This window comes from Pelobates fuscus, chromosome 6 (assembly GCF_036172605.1).
Source record: "Pelobates fuscus isolate aPelFus1 chromosome 6, aPelFus1.pri, whole genome shotgun sequence".
Classification (NCBI taxonomy): Eukaryota; Metazoa; Chordata; class Amphibia; order Anura; family Pelobatidae; genus Pelobates; species Pelobates fuscus.
Genome location: NC_086322.1, coordinates 200,654,564 through 200,680,154, shown reverse-complemented (window position 1 = coordinate 200,680,154; position 25,591 = coordinate 200,654,564). Strand labels below are relative to the sequence as shown.

Genomic DNA, 25,591 nt, shown 5'->3' with positions numbered 1-25,591 from the left:
GCCTGATTTCAGAGAACACACAGAAATCCCTAGAAGACACTAAGGGACCTATACGCCTTATTGCCACTTATGACGCAGGGTGGGAGTGTGTTAAAAACTCTCTCAGACGTTTCTGGCCACTACTGACTGGCGACGTACATCTCCAGAAGGTTTTGACACCAAATGTTACCATCACGGCCCGTAGAGGCAAAAACTTAAGAGATTTACTAGCCCCCAGCCATTTAAAATCTGGAGCTCCCCCTACAACATGGCTTCAGACTCCCCTGGTTGGGACTTTTGGGTGTGGGAGATGTATTTCGCGCAAATTTATCAAAATTGACTCATTCTTCAATTGTAATACAGCTGGTATTGTGTACCTGTTAACCTGTGGATGTAATAAAAAATATGTGGGCAAAACATTTCGCCCCTTTAAGAAACGGATACAGGAACACATCAGATCCTGTAAAAATTTGACCGATACCCCCATCTCAAGACATCTTCGTGAAAACCACGACGGCGACCCCAAGGGGTTACACTTCTGTGGTTTAGAATTAGTTAAGAAGAATCCAAGACGAGGAGATTATGACAAATTCCTCAGACAAAGGGAATGTTTTGGGATTTACCAACTTAAGACCCTAAATCCTAAGGGTCTCAATGAAGGATTTTCATTTTCTCCTTTCCTTTAACCATTTAATTCTAGATGCCTTATCTACACTGTGCCTATGTTTATAATAATTTTTAGTTTTTGTCTTTTATTTATTTTGGTAATTTTCATAGCTCATATACATTTCTCTCATGGTGCTTTTGTACATATATTGCTCAGTAAGTTCCCATTTGGTTCATATTCAAACATTATATGATCCTATATATCTATTCTAATACTTAAATTAAGAAAATATTTCTCAAGTCTACTTAAGAAGTGATTCTTTATTATATATTTTCTTTTTCTCTACTTGTATTATTATCATCACTCTCTATGTCTATTTTTCTTTATTTTCATTTTTTTTGCGTTTTTGATCCCTTTAGTGATATTATCTGATGTTTGGGCTACTCCATGAATTACAGCTGACATGTAATATTTGGTCTGTATAGAGAGATCGTCTGATCTCTCCTATTTACACTGCCTGTAAATACATGCCTTTTCCCCTTGGCCGGTCATGCTCGTTCACTGAGCAATACCTAGCCCCTCCCCCTCCGTGACATAGCTACACTCGAGCGGCTGCACATGCGCTCTCACAGCCGCTTATGCCGCTTGATTGAGTAATGCCTGGCCCCTTCCCCTGCCATGACGTGGCGGCACTGGATTGGCCGCATTACGCACCATGAGGGGCGGGCTTTACATTCAAAACCACGGTGGTTTACGAGTAGCCTTCACTGCTCTTGACAAAGGCGCCACATAGCGCCGAAACGCGCGTCGAGCTAGACTCTGTCTTTAGGGTCTCTACATCACTATGATTTAGACGTTGCTCTTTAGGGTCTCTATATTACTATGGGTCTCTGTGTGATCTGCTGTGCTGAGGTGAAGGATAAATAGTACCTTACTTAGGCTTAATGCTGTCTGGTTATTATACCGGAAATATTTGGGCAGGAGATTTTTCTCAGTTTAGTAGCCTGTCTTACAGCTTATCCTTCTATTCATTCACTCTACTAGCCAGTATGATGTTTAGGGACTGTTCAGCCTAGCCCCTTTCTGACCTTACACTAGTCAGATGGTTATTCAGGGCTCCATACTCTGTCTGTTTTTTCTTTCAGTTAATTTGAATTTGCCTCATAGCAGCTTGCAACTTAGTATCTCTCACTGTGATTTATTTAGTTACCTAATATATGGATACTGTTATCTAGGAATATAGTGCACTATTCTTCCTATACCAATATGAGAGATGTTTAATTCACATCCTGCATGAAGCAGTATTCTCCAGGCAGTTTGTACTCCCATTAAGGGGAGCTTTACATTTATTTTGGATATTGGTATCTCCTACACTTCTATTTACTCTATTGATTATTTATAATCTTCATTAGGAGGTCTATCCTTTTTGTTGGGCTGTTTTCCTCCCACATCTGGGGTCTTAGTGACTGCCCTCTAGTTTTAGTTTTTTTATTCAGGCTTTCATTTAGCCACATGGTTTATCCAATACAAACTATACTCCAGGCTCTCACTTATAGGACCTCAGTTCAATTCAGACCCAGTGTATATAGTATATTTTTTATACACTTGCTTTTTGCACTTATTTAAGTTTATTTTATTGGATTTTTTTTCTACATTTATTTGCTTAATAAAGAATTTTCTTTTATTTTCTACCATGGGATTTGAGTTATCTATCCCTCCATATGGGCACACCCACTGCTAGTGATTATTGGGGGTTGGACTTTCTTTTTTCTCCCTCCATATAATCCTAACATTTGGGACTTTTTCTAGTAAATATAAAGCACGTCACAAGTCGAACCCCTGCGTGCAAAATGAACCAACACCTCTAGATGTATTCACACTGCATCTGATATCTTGCAATATAAAATAATGCTATACAATCCTCTTACAGTTCAAGCATAGCCTTTGAAAAGCAAATCTGCTTTATATAACTCATCCGTAACATCACTCACATGTCACATCCCAGCACCTCAACTCCCTACTACTGTCTGGCAAAAATGTTATTTTTATTGAAAGTAGTTATGGTGCTTGGAGTGTTACCCTAATGATTAATAGACTAGGTTACCATCTTCCTCTACCTTCCTTTTTCTCAGCCTTATTTTTTCTTCTAACCTGAAACCCTAAACATGACTATGTGGTCACACACACACTGACCCATGCAGACTGACACAAACAGCTGTTGCTTTTCCTATTGCTTTTTATCAGATATCTGCTATCAGCAAAGCTTTTCTTTTGTTGCTGGCAATCTGTCTTCAAGTTTCTGGCAAAGCACTCAGGGTTATCTTCTTCAGTGTTCTCGCAGATCATATGCAGCCTCCTCATGGATCCTGGGTTCCGGTGAAAGTTTGGAAACCCTTCCGAGAGAAGGGATATATCATCACTGCCACAATTTGTAATGGGAACAAGCGTGACTTGTCTCCTCCTTGGGATTCATGACAACCGCCGTCTTCAAGGCAGGTACTCCTTCTGTCCTTCTTCCAGGCATGTATCTATTTTTTTGCCCTTTAAGTCTCCTGGGAAGGTACCGATCTCTCTGCCTTCTCCATTTCCAGGCCAGTTTCAATCACTCTTCCTGCGCTGCCTCCAATTACTGCACTTACGGCTCACAGGCCTAACTCTTTGCCTAGTGGTCACTGGGGCAGCCAGAAAGCAGGTCTTAAAACACGGCTACCAGGAACCCTGGAAGGAACAGGCAAGACACACACTTGTCAATGGAACTCTTCTTCGCTTCCACTCAGCATTAGGCCTTATGAACATGCCATTTAACTTCTGGTGACACACTCAATACATAAAAAATATCACATGGGGAATAATACAGATAACCACAAAATACAATAACATATACAAGTTTGGGGGAAGTAGACAACAAACATTCTTATTTTCTGTATGAATTAGGATAAAATGCAAAAAGGGTTTCCAAAAAGAAGATCCTCTCACGTAGACTACAATGTTTCCATCTTTCTCAATCTACCTTACCCATAGCCTTATTTTTTTTTTAAATCTTTAAAAAAAAAAAAAATCAAACCTAGTAAAACATGTCATTAGTCCAGTGCAGAGATGGACTCCTCCTTGCAGCATGATACTCCTCAGATGAAGTAATTAAGACCTGATAAATTTTGTCCAGTAAGAAGCTTCTCACGGAGTAGCATTGAGGACACAGTGCATCTGTAGCAATCACCGTGGTCTTCCAATCCAATGCTTCTTTTAGGGAAGCATTGAATTTACACATTCACATCAGCATACTTTGGATTCTGAAGCCAAACATTGTAAGAAATAAAACTCTTTTTGAATGGTTTAACTTTTTACCGGGAATCTGCTGGGCACCACTCCCCACTTCCATTACTAATTGCAGAGCTTAGCTGATTGGCTAAGAGTTACATCTGATCTCTTAGGAAAGTCCCGCTCTCGGGCATTAGTAGTGGAAGTGATGCCTGGCAGGCTCAAAGCAAGAAGCCAAACGCCCGCTCACTCTGCATATGGATACTCCAGCTCCGTGAAATCACCTGCAAAAAGTTAATGGCTAGCCAAGACTACCAAGTTAACCACCATGTTAATGCATACCAACTGTCCCGCATTTGGTGCTTGCACTGTGAAATGGGTTATAGGACCATGCAGGGAGTGCTTCAGCAGCAAATTTGCCAGTGATGTGGCTTGCATCACCAGCAATGCCCCCTCAGGGCGCCTCACCACCTGTCCTGAGGCCTTATGTTGGGAGGTACGTTATTGGGTGGATAGATGTCCCTTTCCCAAGAAACAGAAGTGCTTACATTTATCAAAAAACATTTTTAGAATGGCCAGAGGGGGGATGGCAGAGTAGTCTAAAGCAAGAAACAAACATCCCATGGTTAAAAATGCTATTAGTGAATTAAAGAATGTAGATCCAGAAATATGAGCAATATCTGAGACTTGCTGCTTATCCTGAAAGGGTAGAAAATAATAGCAATGCTCTTAGCTGCAACCCAGGAACAGCAATCAATGGAATTGAGGAATCTTATGATTTGTAGATATTACCCGGAGGAGTATGATGAACATAGGCAGCAACAACCATAACTATGTTATTTATGAGAAGTGTCGCTGTCTCTGTCCTCATTCTCGCATCCAGGTCTCAGTAAACCGAAGTACGAGAAGAATATATTTAATTTCTCCAGCTGTCTCTATGTAGACTAAAACACATTATTAATACATATATGCTCAGTCATTTGATGTACTCTAAATGTTCCATGTCTGTTGCTTATTTTTGCTTAGTCACTGTTAACACTCAAAATACTATTTTGCTTATTAAGCTTTTTGCGGTCTCCATTCAAATTGTTACGCAAATTGAATCACATCCAGCTCTTTTATATTAGCTCCCTCTAGTGGCATAGAAAAGTAAGTGCAATTAAACAAGGATTGCTTATGGTCCAACAACCAGGATATTATAAAGTGTGTCTCAAGTCGAACCCCTGCGTACAAAACCAACCAAAACCTCCAGATGTATTCACACTGCATCTGACTTTTTGCAATATAAAATAATGCTATACATTGCTCGTACAGTTCAAGCATATCCTTTAACCCCTTAAGGACACATGACATGTGTGACATGTCATGATTCCCTTTTATTCCAGAGGTTTGGTCCTTAAGGGGTTAAAGCAGATTTGCTTTACATATAACTCATCCGTAACATCACTCACATCCCAGCACCTCTTAAATATCATCAACTCCCTAGTACTGTCTGGCACAAATTTAATTTGTATTGAAAGTGGTTATGGTACTTGGAGTGTTACCCTAATGATTAACAGACTAGTTTTCCATCTTCCTCTATCTACCTTTCTCTTAGCACTTTTTGTTCTTCTAACCCTAAACATGACTATGCAGTCACACACACACTGACCCATGCAGACTGACATACACAAACATACTGACTGACAGGGCCGGACTGGCCCACCGGGATACCGGGAAATTTCCCAGTGGGCCGCAGCAAGCTGGGGCTGGGCTGACAGCCCTAATGATCATTATGATAAATCCTCTCCTCAGACTGTGCCAGTCTGTCAGTCCGAGGGGAGTACCTGTCAGTCTCCCTGCACAGTCTAAAACAATTTTGGCTGTGTTACGAATGCTAGTAGTTATGGTACCTTGTTCGCCTATTCCTCCTGAACTGCAGAGCCTTAGTGATTATAGCTGCAGTTCAGGTGTAGTTATGAATAGTTCCAGATGAGTGCAGCTTCCAAGACGTTTCTCCCCAGCTAGTAGATAGTTACCCAAACATGAGCCTAAACTTCATGAAGGGTACAACAGGAATGAAGGTTTATTAATGCCACACCGGCTTTTAAGCAAGTCCCCATGCAAGGGGACATCCCACCTGGACCTTGTTGGGCACCAGGACACAAAAGTTACAACCAATAGAATTACATGAACAAAGTAAAACACTCCCACTGCAAACATACAATCCCCTCCTCTCTGCCTGTGAGGTAATTAGGTAAGCTAAAGGATAATCCAATTATCTCCAGGCAGAAAAAACATATTTTACCCAAAACTTAGAACATACCCTAAAACATATGGTATCCCCATAAATGACATATCCACTGATAGCCCTGATCTGGGTGACCAACATATTAAAAAATCACCCAGATCGGTTAAGGGGTTTTCGAAAAGTATGGAATATTTTACCGACCGCACACGAGGCTCCTGCCCAAAACAGTTCCATGAATTCAGTATGTGCGGTCGGTCGTTTTCAAAAAAGTAAAATAAGCGAATGAAGGTCCCCAAACTTTTCTCCCGTATAGGATTTCGAATGGGGAGAACCCGGTGGACGCCTGGGGCACTTCTTGGTAGGCAAACAGGAGATGATGGAGAACCCTTTCCTAGTGTCCGCAGGAGTCTGTGAACGCCGTGAGCATTTGCTTAAGCGTGCCGTTAAATCTTTCACCGAGGCCGTTGGTTGAGGTAGGTGGTAGGGTGAGCTAAACAAGGGTTTTACACAGCAGCTCTGCCACAACTGTTGGGTCACAGTTGCGGTGAACTGCATTCCCTGATCGGACAAGATCTCCATGGGGAACCCTACTCTGAAGAAAATTTTAACTAGGGCCTCTGCCACAGTTTCTGCCTCAATATTGGAGAGCGCTACAGCCTCAGGGTATCTAGTGGAATAGTCCACTACCGTGAGGATATAGCATTTTCCTGAGGAGCTGGGCTTGCTGAGCGGTCCTATCAGGTCTAGCGCTACTCGGTAGAATGGCTCTTCTATTATGAGTAGGGAGAGTAACTTAGCCTTAGGGTGGTCCCTCCTTTTCCCTATGTATCACATGTCCTACAGTATGACATGTATCACATGTCCTACAGTATGTCCTTAAGTCTTTGAATATACCGGGCCAAAAGAACGTCTGGGTGAGGCGATTCTTATTTTTTTCACACCCAGATGTCCTGCTAACGGGATATCGTGGCTGAGCTTAAGGAGTTCAGCCCTGTACTTGCGGGGTACCACCAACTGTTTCTTTATGATTTGGGCTGCCCCACACCCCCGATGACTCTGTATAACAGCCCCTTCTTCCAGCAAAAACTCTCCTGAGAATTACCCTCTCTAGGGGATCCTACGGCTTTCCTGTAACCAGCTAACGTGGGGTCTGCTGTCTGGGCTTGCCCAAAACCCTGTGGGGTGCCAGAGAATGGGATAGGGTCAGGTGACAACGAGGGGTTAGATTTTCCTACCTGCGGTTCCTTGGAGTGTGTTGGTTCCGCTCGACGGGCTTGAGCCCTGGTAGTCACGCGGTATGCTCCGACTGGTTCGGGGTTGGTCACCTGTGAAGTTAGACACCCTAAACCGTTCCATAACAAAACTTCCACTGGTAGGCCGAACATAATGCCTACTTCCAGCTGTTTAGCGCCGGGGCACCAGTTGAGGTGTACCCAAGCTGTGGGTAACTTGTGGATGGCACCTCCTGCCACTCAAACTGCCACAGTCCTGTTGGTGCGGGCCCTAGCGGATACGGTGTGCAGTTGCACCAGGGTGAGAGTGGCTCCTGAGTCTCTGAGTGCTTCCGCCTCTTTCCCGTCTACAGTAAACCACTGCCTGTGGTGCTCCCGATTGTCCCCTTCTGCTTGCGCTGGGTTAACTTTGTGTAGCACGGCCCACTGTTCCGGATTGGTGGTCCGTGCTTCTGGCATCTCATGGTGGTAATAGTGCGCTCCCGCCCTTGGTGGTGGTGGTGCTGATCGTTCCCAGTTCCCTCTGCTCAGCTGTGGGCAATGTATTTTATAATGTCCCGGCTGGTTGCACTGATGACACACAGGCGGTGCACGTCGGTTGTTGTTGTTGGGAGGGGGTGCTGGTGTGAAAGTGTTTGGCTGAGGGGCGGCCACAGCCCCTGGCATTGTGGTAAAGGTTTAAACAATATTCCGACCTCCACTTGATTCCCCTTTTCTCCCCTCATGGTGTTCGTCCGCCAATCTTTCCTCTTCTTCCACTTTGCTCGGTTTCCCATCCCATACAGTCTCTAGTGTCCATAGGGGAGTGTTCAAAGAACTGCTCCAGTAAAAGGAGTTGCATTACCTCCTCGCGTAGTGGCTTGGCAGCCTTGTATCCAATTTTGGGCCGCTCGGTACATCCTAAATGCCCATTCAGTGTAGGAGTCTCGGTTCCCTTTCCTTAGGGCTCAAAACGTTTTCCGATATGTCTCTGGAGTCACAGCATACCGTGCTAGCAGAATGTCCTTTACCCTGGCGTAGTTGTGTATGGCTGAATCAGGAACTGCTCGGTATGCCTCTGCTTCTCGACTAGTAAGCTTGCTGCTTAGTATCGCGGCCCACTGTTCAGGCTCCAGTCCCTCCAAAGTGCACTGTCGCTCACAGTCTTGCAAATAAGCATCAATCTCCATCTCTACGTCCGAAAAAGTTTTAAATGCAGCGTAATTAATTTTTCTCTGCTGCCCTCCATTTGTAAATCCAGACAATGATGCTGTGTCTCCCTGGCTCAGGCTTGCCTGCTGTGCACTGCGCTCTGCGCCAACTGAGCCAGGACTTGTGCCACCATCTCCGGTGTGGGGTTTAGTCCGAATAAGTTCAACCTCCACGTCACCTTCTGCTGGAACTCCGCTTTCTCCTGGCTGACATTCCCCACACTGCTGGTTTGGTCACCCTCCATCAGTTCTGCTATGAGGGTAGCTCTCTTCTTGTTGCTTCCAGCAAATCTTTCAGCATTGTCCTTTTTAGTTTCTCATACTGCTGGGCCATTCACCGCTTGTCCTTGAGAGTCCCATTCGGTCCCGCCGCTTGCCACCAGTTGTTACGAACGATAGTAGTTATGGTACCTTGTTCGCCTATTCCTCCCAAACTGCAGAGCCTTAGTGATTTTAGCTGCAGTTCAGGTGTAGTTATGAATAGTTCCAGATGAATGCAGCTTCCAAGACGTTTCTCCCCAGCCAGTAGATAGTTACCCAAACATGAGTCTAGACTTCATGAAGGGTACAACAGGAATGAAGGTTTATTGATGCCACATTGGCTTTTATGCCTAGGGCAGCACAAAACCAGGATACACACTGGATACATTCCATAGAGAAGCATAGTGGAATATAAAAACATAGTTTACAACAAATATGATAGTGAGCTGAGGGTTTTATAAATGTAAATTGTCTGTCATTTTAAACTAGCCTGCTGTTGGACTGTGAAGGTAAATGTAATGTAAGCAAAGCTGGTAAGCAGATTTGTTTTTATCGATATGGCATGGAGTGGCCCGCTAGCTGTGGGTGAGTACATGATAAGTGGATAATGTTAACGAAAGGGATCTAGATCCCAAATGTCCCTTGTATGCTAGGTATGCCCTTTCATGAGCATTAGATGCTAGATGCGTGGGACTGCTTTCTCTGAAATGTAACACCTCATAGCTTCCAAAGTAAGAAAGGAAAATAGAAAGAACAATCAACAATAAACATGTGGTGAGCGGTCTACTGCCCTTTAGTGTTAGGTGGGCTAGGTGAGCCAGACTGTGGAAAGAGTCAGGTAGTAGCTGCAGCATAGGTGTTTGATTCAGCCCCCTGGGGGACAAACTGAGTAATGTTTGTAGAGTCCCATCTGTGGGTCTCCGCAGGGGCCTTCTTTTGTTCGGGTGGATGTATAGAGTCCCATGGAATGCCGAGGGTTTCCAGCAAGGCAGTTGCTTCGAGCATGTTTCAGATCAGGTAGTTAAAGCTGCCATGTGAGATCAAGAGGATACGGCATGACTGCCAGTTATAACGACTATCTCGTTCTCAGAGAAGGGAGGTGCATGGTTAAAGCGATCTCCTCCATGATAGTGTGCTTCTGGAGATATCCGCATAAAATTAGAGTCCCATGTTTTTAAACTTATACAGGGAGGTCCCTTTAAGGGCAGCCATGACTGCCGACCTATCCTTTGCGGTTTGGAAACGTATCACCAAGTCTCTTACTGCTGCAACAGGGGCTTTCCTAGGCTTAGGAATGCAGAAAACTCCATCCATAGTAACATTTTGGCTTGTCTGGATGTTAACAATGCCACTAACAAGCGTCTTGCAAGATGTGGGAGCTCCGACGACGGTATTTCCTCAGAGATGCCCCATACTTTTAGGTTCCTGCGCCACCTCTGATCTTCTTGAATTTTAAAGCTCTGTTCGGTCAGCGATTGCTGCTGCTGCAGGCCCTGCACTAAATTTTCTAGTCTGTCTATTTTCCACACTTGGCAATCTGAAACGGTCTCCAGGGTGCTCAGCCTACCCATCAGACCAGTGATGTCTGCACGGAGGGAGGCCACATTGGCTTGGAGACCTCTGAGCAGTTCCTTCAGTGCTCCCATCGTGACAGGGTGGGAGTCTGGGCTCGGTGGGGTCATAGTAGCAGGAACCTGTGCAGGTAAGTCCACATTCGCCTTCAATGAGGAAAATTCAGCATCCCCATGCAGAGCGTGGAGATGCTGAACAGCACCAGGAAGCACCTCCAGTGGCCATATGAGGAGTAGCCACTTGGAGGTGTTCTCTGAAAAGGCAGTGTTTGTAAAAAAAATGCCTGAAGGTAATGATTATACTCACCAGAACAGCTACATTAAGCTGTAGTTGTTCTGGTGACTTTAGTGTACCTTTAAGGATTATTAATCAATATAATTATGAGTTTGATAAACACAGTCTTATATATATTTCCATATATTTCCATATAATCCTTATCATAATAGATCACTGTATATTAGGGATTATTAATAATCATTGATAATCCTCAGTTCAATAGGTTTTATATTGATTGTACTTTTATTGAAAGAACTTGCAATGATCCCATAAAAAAAACGATTATAGATGCCTTAAGTACATTTTTAAGAACGGTTCTTATTATGCATATGCAGTGTCAAATAAGTAGATACAACTTTAGATTGATGATTTTCCCCTTTAAATAAGAGGAACATATGTGACACGCTCATCTTGACAAATCCCAAACATAGGGGCATTGATGAGAGCAGCTCTAAAACAGAATGGCAGTCGGAAGGGACCAAAGGACTGATCCTGCCGGTGTCTTAACGGCACTGCAACACATATCCCGGACACAGTCACTGGTGGACAGCTCACTGTGAGGAGGACATCCATTTTCCTGGCACTGCAGGACCCTGCACTGCCCCTCTCCCTCCCACCCCCCATCCCATGTTGCTGAAGGGGTTAAAACCTCTTCAGTGACTTACCTGAATCCAGCGTCTATGTCCCTCGGTGCTGGGTCAGGCTCCGCCCACTCTCCACCCCCACTGACATCAGCTGGCGGAGTAGACCTAATGCGCATGTGTGGCAATGCTTTCCTATGGGGATTTCGGCGACGCTGGAGGTCCTCAAGCATAGCGTGAGGACGTCCAGCATCGTTTAAAATACTTTTTGTGTTCTAAGAACACAGAAGTCCCTCTAGTGACTGTCTGATAGACAGCCACTAGAGGAGGACTTAGCCCTGCAAGGTAATTATTGCAGTTTATAAAAACTGCAATAATTACACTGGCAAGGTTAAGGGTGGTGGGAGTTGGCACCCAGACCATTCCAATGGGTAGAAATGGTTTGCGTGCCTGGAGTGTCCCTTTAATCTAAATTCCACAATCAGCTTTTTTTTTTTTGCCCTTTCTCTTCTCTGCTACTTTCAGGTTTGGAACACATTTAAGGTTTAGATCTGTGTCTCTTTCTGATTTCTGCTTATATGGCATTTCATGTCAAGCTTGTAACTTCTTTTGGATTCTAGTACCTCATATATGCCAACAACACACACAGATGTATCTTTTTTACATTTCTAATTGCATTCCCTGTACGTTTTTTCCAGAATGTCTGCCTGCTTCTTGAAACTCAGTCTCTCCAAAACAGATCATATTCCCTCTGCATTTATCAGTCTCCATTCAGGTAAGGGGCTCCTCCATGAGCTCACTGCAGTGGCATTATTTTTTATTTAAATATCTTCTCTTTCATTCCTCACATGAGGTCAAATCCTGGACTTCCATCTTAAAATTAGCTTGTTTTCACCCTTTTGTAATACAAGATGCTAACAAAGCACTTTCTCATGTACTGATTAACTCATGTCTGGATTACTCTAATCCATTCTTAAAGGACCACTCAAAGCACCATAACTGCTACAGAGCCCTATATCTGCGATGGTTAAGTAAGTACTCTGACCCTCCCCCCATGTAAGTTGTCAAAACATTTAGTAATGGTTTTATTTCTTACCTATTCTCAGCCAAGTGCCTTTCCCTGCCTCTAAGTCGCCTATTCTCAGTATAAGGTTTCCAGCTCTGAGTAAAGTCCAGTGAGCTAACCCTACACTGCATTGAGAGAGCTGGAGTGAGCCTTTTCCTTAGAGTCCTTGGCAGGCTGCTGTGATCACTGGGAGCTCATGTGACACAGCTCCCAGGGTGCCCTGCAGGGGCTGTACCAGGACCAGATTTCTCATTCGGCTGAATTGGCACCAATGTACCAGGGCCGGTGTTAAACTATTTTGAGCCCTAGAATCAGCTACTTGCACCACCCTACCCCCTAAAAAAACACAAACATTTACAGCCCCAGCCCCTCTGAGTATCTTTTGCTCTTCCCAGACCCATTTTGTGTCTCTTCTCCCCCCAGCCCCTATGTGTGTGTCTTTGTCCCCCCAACCCCTCTGTGTGTCTTTGCTTCCCATCTGTGTGTCTTTGTCACCAATTCCTTTGTGTGTCTGTTTCCCATACCCCAGCCTCTCTCTCCCCCCACAACCTTTGTGGGTCTCTTTCTCTCTGCAACCCCTATTTGTGTCTCTCTTTTACACTAGCCCCTCTGTGTGTCTTTTTGCCTCCCCTACCCCCTCTGTGTGTCCGGTGCACACTAGGCAGCTGCCTAATCCATCTAGTGGTTGTGTGTTGGTACAGCACTTATAATATGCCGGTTTGGAGCTTAAGTGGGCTGGAGAGAGAATATCAGTACCATGAGTATTGGCCAGTATCCTCTATAGTCCAGTCAACCTCCTATACTTGGTAACAGAACTGCAGTAACAGTTATAGGGTGTAAAACTCAGTGCTGTCCCAGCTCCCCCAGGGTCTGTGTGTGCGTTTGACAGGAAATCAAAGTAATTATTTTCCATTACATACTAAATACCTCTCACACAGGAAATGCCTTGCAGGGGGAGCAGGGGGAATATGTATACCAACAATATTAAAGGGTTACTCCAACCACCATGACAACTTCAGTGATTTGAAGTGGTCATGGTGGTAAGATTCAGTATGTGCAGTGTTTCTACTTTAAACACTGCACATACTGAAATTTTTAATTGTGTGCTTTCCCCTCCCTCACACTGTTTGACCTTCCATTACACACAATTTTAAAAAAAAATTTTTTTTTAAAACCTTCCCTTCCCTCAACCTCGCTGGCACTGAGTGTGCGCATGCACTCTGAGCCAGTGAAACGGTCCAATCACAGACTTCTCTATACGAAGGAGAAGCCTGTGATTAAACCTCGGGAGGCCCCTGTGATGTCGCAGACAGCGTGGAATTCAGCATTGTGATTTTGCCCAGCGCTGGATTCAAGGTGAGTTAAAAAAAAAATTATTTTGCAGATTTTGCTTTAAATTAAAGGGGGACCTAAAACATTACACAGTAAAGGTCTTGGCCCCACCCCCGGATGGAGTAACCCTGTAATAATAGACTTTGAAAATAACCCTTCAACCCTTTTCCCTTAACCTAAATTGAACCTCCTCAAATCTAAACAAAGTTTTCCCCAGTCCCAAATTTAAGCAATAAAACTAAACCTAAAACAAAATCATTTACCGTAAAGCAACACTCCATTACCAAAATGGGTGCAAAAATGACAAATTACTGTTTAGTAGATATACCAAATAATGCATGCATGTATTGATTGGGCGGTCTGTCTTAGCATTCTAATCTGAGTTATGTAGGTGTGGAGGCAGGCGCTCAAGCAGACTCACCTGCCACTTTCGTTAGCTCACCAAAGATAACCAAAGGAAGAAGATACCACCCGGGCTGTCTGACAGCCAGGGGGGTGTTCCATATTTGATTTAGAAAAGAAAATAGAAATCATAGAAATCATCACTTTTATAAATTGCCATTAATTTGGGATACTCCTCACCCATAAAGCACTTCTGCATGCTGAAGTGCTTTATGGGTGTGGAGTTGTCCTTTAATCCTACGATTAACTCCTCTTAAAGACGAAACACCTTAAATACCCTAGTACTAGGTTCAACCCCTCTCTAACTCTAAACCAATATTTCTGAACCCCAAAAGCCTAAATACTGAACACCCAAAACCTATACCTATACTATAACTGGATTTAGAAATCTGTGTAAATACAATACATTTGTTCTTTTCTTAATAACATTTTAGTTGCAAACATTATTAGCAAGTAAGCTAAAATTTCCCAGAGCAGCTCCACCCCTGACCACATGCCCTAGCTAATCTTAACCCCCCCCCCTTTACACTAATTACTTTTAACATTAATTAAACCCTGCATGTATATACACAACTGCATATACACACAGATTCAAACACAATATGTTACACATAGACATATGCACATATAAAAACACGCATTTGTCTAATTTGTATATGGATATTTTTTATACCTGCAATGTCAAGTTAATAAATTAATTAAACTCCCTTTATCTGCATTTTATTTTATTTCACGGGTTGTTATGAAACTTGGAGTGTTCATTTTAATAAATTAAACTACTCACTAAACATTAAGGATACTACGTACAAACATGTCCACTATTTTCCCGGGGAAAAAATTGTGGAATTTTCTACAAAAAAAATGAGCCTGAGATTCTTAAACCATAATAATCACAATGAAATAGATCTTAGTAGACTCAACTAGTCTCCAGCTGAAATGAATAATGCAGGTTTCATAACACAATATTCTCTGCTCGGAATCTTGTCAAATAAGCATCTGCTGTTACAATAACAGGTAAATGGAATACATGCTTTGGTCGTCGTGGAAAAATATCTAATGGAAGCAAATGATGGAAATCAGTATCTCCAAACACAACTGAGCCAGAAACAACAGGCTAAGTCAAACAAATGAGCTGTTTCGCATCCGTAGGTTATGAAAGCCTTAAAGGAACATGCCAACGCATTTGGTAAAGTGCTTTATGTTTAAAGAGTGTGTCCTCGTTTTTTAATGTTACAGAAAGTGCAGATATTAAACACAAACTATATAGGGATATTTATAAATAAACAATGCTTTAATGCTATAATCACTATAGCTTAATGAATTGGTTCTTGAGCAAAAAGCCTGTCCCTGTAGGCTCAGAATTTGCTGTTGTATTGCACAGCTATTTTACATTGCCGCAGCCCACCATAAGGGGTTCATAAGGAAACCCCTTGCTGTCTCATTAGACATTTTGTTTTTTAGCTGAAAGCAGCAAGGTGAACTGTTAGTGTAGGACTCACTGAAGAAATGTTCCTTGACGGGGCAGGTGAGCTTACACTTTAATGGCCATTGGAGTGGTACCTTACATCGTCTGGTATTTAAATGTGCATAGGGATTTGGGATAGTGTGCAGGTCACTTTTTTCTCTCTCTTGGTTTTGTACTTATTAAACCACAGTCCAAACTCTGGCCTTCCAGTCCCAGATGTTGTTGAAATACAACTCTCATAATTCTATAAATTAAATTAGATAGCCAGAGAATTATGGGTGCTGTAGTTCAAACTCCAGCCCTCCAGATGTTTCTGTAGAACCCTGCCTTAACCCCTTAAGGACCAAACTTCTGGAATAAAAGGGAATCATGACGTGTCACACATGTCATGTGTCCTTAAGGGGTTAAACATGCAAAGTTGTGTTAGTGCTTTTAGTGATCCTTTAAAAAATTGGTAGCAAAGGATCGCATGCTGTAGGAATGTTTCTATCATCATATTTAGATCAATTAAGGTTGTTACATCTTAGACTGCAAATTAAGTCTTACACAAAAGCACACTGTGACCTGTCTAAAAGGGACAACCGTGAAACGAAAAACAGAACTTACATTTTTTTGCTAATCTATCTATTGGCTTTTTTCTAGGTAGTTAGCTTTCCCAAAGGAGCTTTAAAAAAAATAAAAAAATCTGCAAAATTTTGTTACTTGGGGTATGTCCTGAAAATGAAAGTAAAGTAACACTGAGCTGAACAGTGAGCTGCATTGGCTATGGTGCCAGTAGTGCCCACCCTCTCATGTAAGTCATTTAATAGTTTTAGAACGGTCTGATGTCTTACCTACAGTCCACTGGACAGCACTCTGTGGCTCCACTACCTCAGCCAGAGAGCCAGAAACTCTCTCTGAGCTAAGTCTGACGGTGCAGGGCTTAGCTCATTGACTGAGAGTGATCAGCTGACACTCTCCGCCACTGAGCTAGCCCTGCACCTTTCAGGCTTAGCTCAGAGAGAGAGAGAGTTTCTGGCTCTCTGGCTGAGGTAGCTAAGCCTGGAAGAGCTGAATTGTCCAAAAAGCTGTTTTAGCATAAAAAAATACGTACAATTCGCTATACTGTAGTTTGCTATTTAGTGAATAGACCTCAATATATATAACTCATTGAGTAGGTGTTAATCAAAGTACAAAATAACTGCTGATTATTGCACCATCAAAACAAGAAAATAGGGAACCTAATGTGCATGCGGGGCAAGTGCTGGCGTACATTAAGCCTTTCCATAGGAATACATTAAATCAATGCTTTCCTATGAGGGATTTGAAGACACTGGACGTCCTCATGTACAGTGTGAGGACATCAAGCATCGTTTCACGGACTTAAACTGCCACTAGAGGCAGTCCTAACTCTGCAATGTAAAAAAATTTTTAGATTGCAGGATTAAGGGGACAGACTCTACAACCAGACCTCAATGAGATAAAGTGGTCTGGGAACATGTTTTTTTTTCTTCCATCCAAAGGATAGATGTACTCACCTATAAAATAAAAAGCCTGAAAACATGCAATCTTTTGGACACTGCATATTCTCTCAAGTATCACCTTAGAAAAGAGGCAAGCCTTCTTATTGCAGCTATTAGCACCCAGTGAATAACTAAGGTATTTGTATATGTGTGTCTGTGCCAGAGGATTATGCTGTCACCCATAATATATCACAATACATTACACATACTGTGGTTTAGGCTGATGGTGATGTCATAATCCAAACTACAATTCTCAAACACAGAAAGGGATAGACAACTAGTGCAGACAAGATGGTACAGCATAGTGCAAGGAAAACACATAACTGCAAAAGGTAGAATTTAACTTACTCTACAAGGTGCATAATTTAGTTAGTGATAAATAACAGTTCCCAGAATGTCATCCCTAATGTGCTGCTCGAGGAAATGAGGACGCATTAGCTTGAGCAGCAATGGGCAGCTGTGATTGACTAAGCATGTCAGCTGACTGCTTTTAGCCTGTCAGAGTATCCATTGTGGGTATGAATTGGTATGACTATTAAAAAGAGTGTAATGTCTGCCTTATCCACACCTCCCATATGGGCTGGGCGGGTGGACAATCTTATTTAATGTTAAACAGCTCTAGTGGTTTCAAGTGGCACAGTCATTGTCTGGGGTCTTTGCAGAATTTGCAAAGACCCTCGATGGTGACATCACTGCTGGGTGTCTGGGGGATGGGAGGGGCAAGCAAAGTTGAGTTATACTTACCTAGACCTATCCCTTTCGGCCGCCGACATTTTCTCCCTGAGCCAATTCCCTGCAGCCATCACTGTTGACAACTGAGGGGAGTGACACTTCTCTGCCCAGTGTCAATAAGTGTAAAGCAGAGGGAAAATACTTTGTCTCAGTATGTCTCTTGACTGGGTTGGAATTCAGTATGAGTATTTCATAAAGTTGTAATACTTTTTCTGGGGTGGGTGACAGTGTCGCTTTAATACTAAATGAAGGGAGAGCGCCAGGGGACTCCAGGCACTATAACAAAATAAAATGTCCTAAAAATGACAGTCCCGAATAAATCACAGCATTCTTCATACTGGGTATAACTATACATTATATTGTACAGTGCTGCACAATTTGTTGGCGCTATATAAATAATAATAATAATAATAATAATTATATGATAGGTATATACTATTGTATACTACAATTCTCTAGAGCGGGGGTAGCTAGCTACTAGCTTAAAACTAGGTCCTCAGCTGTAGCAGAACTACAGTTACTGTAATGCTTTGTTAGCCTTAGGCTAAAAAAAATAAATTACAGTACACACATGCCACAGCAAAACGTCTTTCCCAACTAGTCTACCCAGGCTCAATAAACAGAACCACAAAGCATGTAAATTCAGTAGTTTTACAAAAGAACAAAAATATGTAAATAGGTTAGAACAACAGGAAAATAATATTTTTTAACAGTAAATACTGCAAATATTAAAATCTAGTTCTATACGTTAAATTCACATCATTCTTACCACTCAGCTGATAGTCAGGCTACGCTTCGGGACTTGCATAAGCTTAATGATCGATGCAAATAGGATGATCCCGAGTACTCTCCAGAGCACCTGGTCGCCTTAACAACCTTTTCTTCATACCTCTCTGATGTCAAATATTTACAAACCAATTACAAGGCCTGGTTTTCTGTGCAACTTTTTTTTTTTTTCCCAGACAGTTTTTTTCCTGGAAGTAGCTTATGTCAAACATGCTCCAACAGATATTAAACATATGCAAAGTTATAAGGGAGGGTAAGCTGATAAACATGATAAAGGAACACTATAGCATTTGGAATACAAATTTAAGTGTTGGACTAAAACAAAATATATTGTCAGGAGTGAAAAAAACTAAATCACAAAGACTACTATGGAGCATTAAGTGAATATAGGCAAGTACAACATTTACCCTTTTTGAAAGGAAAGGATACAGATATCACTCAAAAAACCTGACAAGATATACACAAATAGTGCACCATTATTTGATAGGTTAGTATACAGGGTATAAAGGTATGCAAATTGACACTCACATAGAAAGAGCCTATAAGGTTGCATCTAAATGCAGACACTTCTACTTTATAGATGTATACTCCCAGAAAGTCCAGGATAAAAAGGCATAGAAGAATAATCTAGTGTAGTGTCTCAGTGTAAACATAAAACATAATGGCAATCAATAGCACTGCTCACCTTATATAGAGCCTATCAGATTGGCTTAAGGTATCAACTGGTGTTCAGTGCTGATTATGGGCAGCACTTAATTAATCCACTCTGTGCTTCAAGGTAGACTATGGCAGACTATGAGTATTGCAGATTCCGATGTACTCATTAAATGGTACAAAGGTATTAAAATAAAATACACAGAAAAAACGAGTTTCGCCAATGTCGTTGGCTTCCTCAGTTGGTAGATAGTGTTGTTGTCCGATGGGGTTTCTTATTAAGTGTCTCTAAATTCAAGACGCCATCACACCCCTTTCAGTTAAACAACCAGGTTAAGTGTGGGTAAAGTACTTTTGTTTAAACAAATAATTTTATAAAATAAAACAGAAGAATTATGAAAAAACATACAAAAAAGAAACAGGTATGTAATATCCTCATGCAGGTTGGCCACTTCACACATTGCCACAATGTGAATGGGCTGCATCAGCATGAAAATGGTCCCATTCCATCAGCATAATAATGCCAGTGAGGGAGATCTTAGACCATAAATACTTAAAACCCCTTGGTAGTGCAGTAAGTTAAACCGGCTGTCACTTCCTCCCATGCTTATGACAATATAGGGACCCGATCGTGCTATTAAACGGCCACAGTTCTGACTGGGCCCATGAGAACACAATTGCTGCCCGTGTTTTTGGAATCTTTGTTACCTGGACAACGGCCACTACCTGGATAGCTGCTCACTTGTGATTGGTGACATTTTTAAAAAGCTGGTGAAACGAGCGATTGGATGTTGCAGCTGTTGGAATCAATTGATCAGTCAGGTTTATGAAGAGCTGCAAGGTGTATGGGGGGTGTGAGCAGCAGCCTGGCCCCAGGGAAACGCTGCCATATGGTTGGTGGAATCCTGATAAATTAACTTACCTCGATTTATAAGACAACCTAGATTATAAAACAAGGTGTTTTTTTCAGGAAAAAAAACCTTGTCTTTTAATTGAGCAATGCTTAAAGGAACACTATAGGGTCAGAAACACATTCATGAATTTCTGACCCTATAGTGTTAAAAACACAATCTAGCCCTCTGACCCTCCACCCCCCCCCCCCCCTCTCCTAAATATAGTAAAATCTTACTTTTATTCCAGCTGCTACAGCTGCTATTGCTCGATACGCCTGCTTGGCTGACCTCATTAGAAGTGCTGATCAAAGGCAATCACAATGCTTTCACATAGGAACACACTGGATTGGATGAGACTGTCAAGGAAGCAGATGAGGGGCAGAGCCATCGCAAGCCAAACACAACCCTGGTCAATCAGCATCTCCTCATAGAGATGCATTAAATAAATTCATCTCTATGAGGAAGGTTCAGTGTCTCCATACAGAGGGTTGAGACACTGAATGACAGTGCTGCACAATGTGCAGCACAGCCCCAGAAAGCTCCTCCTTTAACCATGAGGAGTGGCCAGTAGAGGTTTCCATAGGTTGTAATGTAAACACTGCCTTTTCTCTGAAAAGACAGTGTGTGAGGTAAAAAAAAGCCTAAAGGGAATGAATATATTAACCAGAACAAATGTAATAAGCTGTAATTGTTCTGGTGACTATAGTGTCCCTTTAAAGCGACACTCCACAAAAAAAAATCATCACTGTTTAGTAGATACATAAAAAAATGAAAACATTTATGCTTTTAATTATGTAATTTTTCATTAGGGGAATAAAAACCTGTGTCTAAAAGCCACAGTTCTCTTGTTTGCTGCTTTTTCATGGCCTCCCCTTCTAGCCCCACCCAGACCAGGGCCGGCCTTAGGCATTTGGGCGCCCTGTGCAAAAAATCTTCACAGCGCCCCCCCCCCCCCCCACTCCTTACCCCTTCCCACACACCCTGTCACACACACACACAGGCAGGCAGACAGCCATACACACACACACACACAAACACACTCAGGCAGTCATACACAGACAGCCACACACAAACACACACACAGACATAGAATGTGACGGCAGATAAGAACCATTCGGCCCATCTAGTCTGCCCAGACAGTCACACATAGGCAGTCACACACAAACACACACACACAGGCAGACAGCCACACACACACACACACACAGGCAGACAGCCACACACACAGCCACACACAAACACACAGGCAGACAGCCAAACACACAGAGGCAAACAGCCACACACACTGTCACACACACAGACAAACACACACAGACAAACAGTCAAACACACACAGACAGACAGACACACACATACACTGGCAGACAGTCACACACACACACACACACACGCAGACAGTCACACACGCAGACAGTCTCACACACACACACATAGGCAAACAGTCACACACACACAGGCAGACAGCCACACACACACAGTCAGACACACACAATCACTAACAGACAAACACACTCACAGACACACACTAACAGACACATACACACACTAACATACACAGACACACACTAACATACACAGACACACACTAACATTAACACATTTTTTTAAATTTATTTAGACACCCCCCCCCAGCCTCCTTACCTTTGGGAAAGCTGGGGGGGGGGTCTCTTCCTCCCTGGTGGTCCAGTGGCTGCTTGGCTGGGTGGGCGGCGCTGGCGGGCGGCTGGCGAGGGAGCACTTCCTCTGAGCTGTTTGCTCAGCTCCCTCGCGCGCCGCAGAGTGAGGCTGGGAGCCGGAATATGATGTCATATTCCGGCTCCCAGCCTCACTCTGCGGCGCGCGAGGGAGCTGAGCATACAGCTCAGAGGAAGTGCTCCCTCGCCAGCCACCCGCCAGCGCCGCCCGACCGCCCAGCAGCCCGGCATGTCTGTTAGCCACAAGGCTAACAAGACATTTGCCTTGGGCATTTGGGGGCGGCTTTTTTTGCCGCCCCCTGGAAAATGCCGCCCAAGGCAAATGCCTTGTTAGCCTTGCGGCTAACAGACATGCCGTGTGAGCTATGCGGCCGCAGGGCGCCCCCTGCACCATGGCGCCCTGTGCGGGCGCACAGCTCGCACACCCCTAAGGCCGGCCCTGACCCAGACTTTACGTGGCTCTCCAATCACAGACTTTCCAATGCAGCTCAAAGAGAAGTCTTTGCAAGGCAGGTGCTCTGGGCAATTGCTGACGCTTGAGTTTAACTCTGTGGAGCTAAACAAACCAGGAAGTAACAGGACCTATTGTCTGCTTGAAACCCAGGGAAGTGTAACAAGGTTAATTTATAAAAGTGTCACTAACTTATACACATCCAATAGGAAACATAAAAGAAAGGACTGTGCCACCCCTGTAGAAATAGGGCTTAAATTAAACGAATGCCCAGCAACATATACTTTGTCTATACCACTAACATTGTGGGATAATAAACAAGTGACCAGACAATATAACATATAAAATTGATTAAACAATTTACTGATAATGCATCATAAAAAAGTGATACTAACAAATAGGTGTATATGCAGGAATAAAAGCAAAAAGAAAATCTTGATAAAACCTACAAAAACTGTAGCGCTAAAAATAATCCAAATAGGTAAACATTATCCAAACAGATGAAAAATGGTTTCCACTTCCCTGTTTAACCCCTTAAGGACACATGACATGTGTGACATGTCATGATTCCCTTTTATTCCAGAAGTTTGGTCCTTAAGGGGTTAAATGTCCGCTGCCTCCAGTGTAGTAGTTAATCAGGCCTCCTCAATAGCTTCTGGACAGCTTTAGACACTGTTTGTAATGAAAAAACCTTAGGTTTTTGTCAAGTTTTTATTTTTGTTTTTATTCCTGCAAGAGCTATTTCTAGAGGGGGTGGCAAAGTTCTTTCTTTTATATGTTTCCCGTTGGATGTGTATAGTTTAGTGGTATTTTCCTATTAGGACTTGCACTTTTTGTAAAAAAACAAACAAAACAAAAAAAACAACAAATAAGCACACACTCTTCACATATAAAGCATTTCAGCAAGCTAAAGTGCTTTAGGAATCCAGTGTCCCTGAAACTGGTTAATATGTATGTGTCTGCAAAAACATGATTAGCGAAAGACATTGAAGATAAAAGTTGCAAGATGAACATTCACAATAATATACGTTTCTTTTTGCCTAAAAAATTATTTTGTCATTTCTTCACAATTTCCTTTTCTTTTTTGTTCAATGAATATTATTTGTTGCATGAAAATCTCATTATCCATATTACTTTTCACACAAACTGCCAAATATACAGTTATTATTTGGTTATAAGACAACCAAATAATAACTGTATATTAGCAACAAAACAATTACGTAACATTCAGAGTGCTCTGATTTAACATATAATTTAGAAAATCAGATTACATGCGCTGTAACAGTAACTGTAACTTGTCTAATAATGTTTTCTCTGGAAATGAAAGGCCATCCACAATACAATCAGACATTTGTGCATTATTTAGAAAGGAAATGGGTTCATTTTTTATTTATTTTTTTAAAACAAAAAGCAGGTAGGGATATTTGAGATTTTAGGCCATAATAGCTAAACTCGAAAAAGTCAGCTTTGTTTTTAAATTGATGGATTTTAGCTTTACATGTGTAGTTCACTTTAACCCCTTAAGGACACATGACATGTGTGACATGTCATGATTCCCTTTTATTCCAGAAGTTTGGTCCTTAAGGGGTTAAATTCACTCTAAACTCCTGACCGTTCATACTGTAGTGAATACCCCTGACAAATCCAGAGCCCCATCTAATGTTCAGCATTTGAAGTAGTTTATTCACTAACAAAAACAAAGTAAGCCAAACAAGCCCAGCTCCGTTATGGATGAATTTGTTAAAAAAAATAATAATTGAGCTCTCCATACTACAGGAATTTCCTGACACAATCCTTTTAAGGAAACGCTTGTAACTGCAGACTATAAGAACTAAAGTATGCCGAGATACCCACAGTACTGTAATGTAAGACAAGATTGCCTACATAAATACTATTAATGTATTAAAAACAGCAGTTACTCGAGATGTAAAAAGCACATTACCTATATGCAGGCAGCCATGTTGCTTGAAAAGGGAATTGAATACAAGGTCTCCGGAAACCTTAATGGTTTGAATAGACAGGATGCAGCATGCCTGCGTAATCTTAACCCTCTCTTTGCCTGTTCTTTCTGTACACGGAGGGAGGCTACATCATGAACTTTAACTGCTTGTTATGTATTAATAGAAAGAAAAAAAAACATCTGCTTCATAATTACTTTTATTTATGTTAAAGCTACACTTCATGTTGGATATGACCCATGTTCTACATATACATAATGTACTAAAAATTTAGCAATGACAGTTCTTACATTGTCTGCAATGTAAGCTTGTTTTAGCACGGTCTTCGTCTATCTATTGTTCCTGTATCATTTTGCAATTGTCTCATTTATTGTTAAATTTCCCCATTTCATTATATTGTAAAACGCTGCGGAATAAGTTGGCGCTATAAAAATACTTATTACTAAAGTCCAAATGACCCAAGTCTAGATTCATCCTATACTATCTAGGGGCATCCAGACCGCAAAATCTAGATAATGTTTACAATTGTTGTAAATGCGTGGATGTCACACCTCTCTTGTCGATGACTGAAACAGCCTGCATGAAAATTATGGTTTATTTTTCAATCTGGTCTTAAACTTTAAACATGAACAGGAGGCTCTTGCAGACTCTAGCAGACTATTAACAGACAAGAAGATAATAAATTCTAAATTAAACCGAATTTGCAATAAAGTGTAAACATTAGATTACTTTCTACAGGATGTGTTTAGGAAGGCTGTGTAAGCCATATGAATGGAGGTGTGACAAGGGCTCTATAAACAAAGTAATCTAACTCCTAGATGGTAGAGAATTGAGCAGTGAAACTGCAGGGGTATGAACTATATACCAAAACTTCATCATTAAGCTGTCATTAAGTTGTTTTGCTGCATACGGTGTCCCTTTAAAGTTGATCTGTCACTTTTCAGTATTTCAGAAATATATATGAGGTATTAGACATGTACAATTCGTTTCGTTCCGAATATAAATTCTAACAAATCTCGGCAATTCGGACATTCGGATGCCTCCGAATGTCTGAAGTGCCGAATTTCCGAAGTGCCGAAATGCTTCGGATTTCTGAAAAGTGCCAAAACAAGAGAGGAAGAGAAAATTACGTGAATTATGACAGGAATCTAACCCTAACTGTACCCCAACCCCTACTCCCAGATGTGTGACTAGTTGGGGGTGGTTATGGGTAGGTTTAGAGGTAGGGTTAGGGTTAGGGGTAAGGAATTGCCGAAGTCCCAAATTACGAACCGAACCAAATTTTTTGCCCATGAGGTATGTCTGGAAAGTGTCCAGTGAAACATTGTACATAGGACAATGATGCCTTAGTCCCCTTCAAAGTAGGCATCTTGGGACCTCACACAGTACTCTCAGCGTCTCTTCCACTGTTCAAAACACTCTGCAAAATCCTTTGTTGGAATCACCTTTCAAAGGTGATTTTACTTTTGG

General features: G+C 42.1%; 1 protein-coding gene across 1 annotated transcript in view; it reads right to left on the bottom strand.

The window, feature by feature from the left end:
- The window catches only part of ABCG2 (ATP binding cassette subfamily G member 2 (JR blood group)), a 145,097-nt gene extending 120,974 nt beyond the window's left edge, over nucleotides 1-24,123 (bottom strand). Inside the window, exon 1 of the mRNA XM_063458650.1 lies at nucleotides 24,106-24,123. The gene's annotated coding sequence lies outside the window, so the exon portion shown is untranslated. The remainder of the gene's footprint in view (nucleotides 1-24,105) is intronic.
- Between the last annotated feature and the right edge of the window lie 1,468 nt (nucleotides 24,124-25,591).